Genomic DNA, 2035 nt, shown 5'->3' on the forward strand with positions numbered 1-2035 from the left:
GTTTTAATTGGCAGGAAGATTGATTTTTTTTCCAGGATTTAATTTTTTTTAATTAGAGGCAACTCATCTGTGGCATAAATAATTGTGGAAGTTTCACATGTCAGCAAAATATAGCATATACAATCTAAAATTTTTTACTTATTTAAAGATGTGCTATGTTCGTTCTTGTGCCTCACGGGCCACTGTAAACTATTTTAACAAGTGACTACAATTGCAAGTTGCTTATATATGGTGCATCCTCCATTCTGTGCCCCTGAAATCCTAATTCTCTGAGTAACTGAATGCATGCATACATCTCTCAGCTCAGCAGACTGACCACATTCAGTACTGATAAATACAAGAATATGCAAATACTTGCATGTTTGCAGGATGAGGTCAGAAATGGTAATTACAAACACAAAATACCCGTACTGGAAAACACTTTGGCAAGGTTATTGATGGCTACATCTCTCACAGCTTAATGCATGACTCATTAGCAGTACTGCACTGACAGGTCCACATAGTAATACTTTCAGACTTGTGCTTTGTCTTAACAGTATTTAAAACACGGAAATATTTCCAAACTGTCTTGGCCAAATTTTTATAATACGAGTTGCTATGTACGTTTAATAAGGAATGAACGAAAGCCAGAGTTCCTGTAACCAAATCCTCTGGGAAACACAGGAGCTCTCCTTGGATCTGCTTATTTGGGTCACTCATTTGGGTAGTTTTGCTCTTGAGTTTCCTGGGAACGCGTTTCTCTACAAAAACATCCAGTGCAGACAATCTGTTGTCTATGAAAAAAAACCCAAATTACTTCAGGAGAAACCTCTTTCCTCTGATATAGTCTGGGCATTACCAGCCTGTATAAGCCTGAAAACCTGTTGCAGCCTGCAATGCTAGCACTATTGTTGATTCAGTGTTTCTGTTGCACTCACTTCCAGGAAAATCCAGGTTCATCTGTATTAAAAGCATAACAGAAAGGTGCTCAACAGCTGACAAAGCAGTAGTAAGGACTTTACAAGAGATACCATGCCAAAACCTTTGGAATGAAGTAAGAAAAGTTTCCACCATAAGACAGCAGCTCCACTGCAGACGCAGGTACAACTAACAGAATCTGCTTTCGTGCTGCACCGTGCCCCAGCATCCTGTAGCTCACCATGCCCTCAGAAAAGGCTCAGCACTTTCCAAGGCAGAGCAAGAGGACACAGCTGGAGCTGGGGGCAGCTGGCACTGACTTAAGTGCCAACTCTCCAACACAGTGTCTGCAGAGCAGCCAGTTAGTATGAATACACTCCATATGGAAAAGGCAGAATCTGTAAAACAGAAGTGATAAAATAGTTCAGAAAAACAAGAATCAGTTGAATGGAATCAGGGGCCTTTACAACACCAGCAGCACCAAAGGTGTCTCAGAATTGTGATCACTCACTTGCTCTGCTGCTACGTGATATACACCTGTGTTCACAAAGCTACCTGAGGGTTTGCATTCACAGGACTTTAAACACACATGCTTTTGCACACAGTTGCAGAATTCATTACTGCCTGCACAGCAGATACTCTTGTGTTTGACAGGTGGGGCTGCTCTGAGCAACAGACCAAAGCAGTTAAGACTCCACAAGGAGAATGAATCTTCTTACATGACACCTGCCCTGGCCTGCCTGTTCTGTCACTCTACCATCAGGTGTGTGACACAGTCATTGCAGTTGTTTGAACACTGCTGGTTGTTGTTTTTATTTCCTATGTAAATAAATATTGCATAAACATACTCAGCATTTCTTACAACTGCTAAAATTGTGACCTGAAAAATTCTCACACTTACAGCCTACAATCCATAGGTAAGGCAGTAAAATCACAAAAACTAAAAATCATTGAGAGACACACCCACCCGTAAGATAGTTTTACTACTTATTTCTTATTTCTATTTCTATTTGCAGGTTTTTTTTCCACATGCACGTATACTATCATACCTTTGTTTTATCAAGTCCCCTTCAAATCATATTATTCTCCTGTAAGCTTTTTCAAGAGATTAAAAAAATGCCTTTTTCTTTTTTTTTTT

Source organism: Parus major, chromosome 3 (genome assembly GCF_001522545.3).
Source record: "Parus major isolate Abel chromosome 3, Parus_major1.1, whole genome shotgun sequence".
In the NCBI taxonomy this organism is placed as follows: Eukaryota; Metazoa; Chordata; class Aves; order Passeriformes; family Paridae; genus Parus; species Parus major.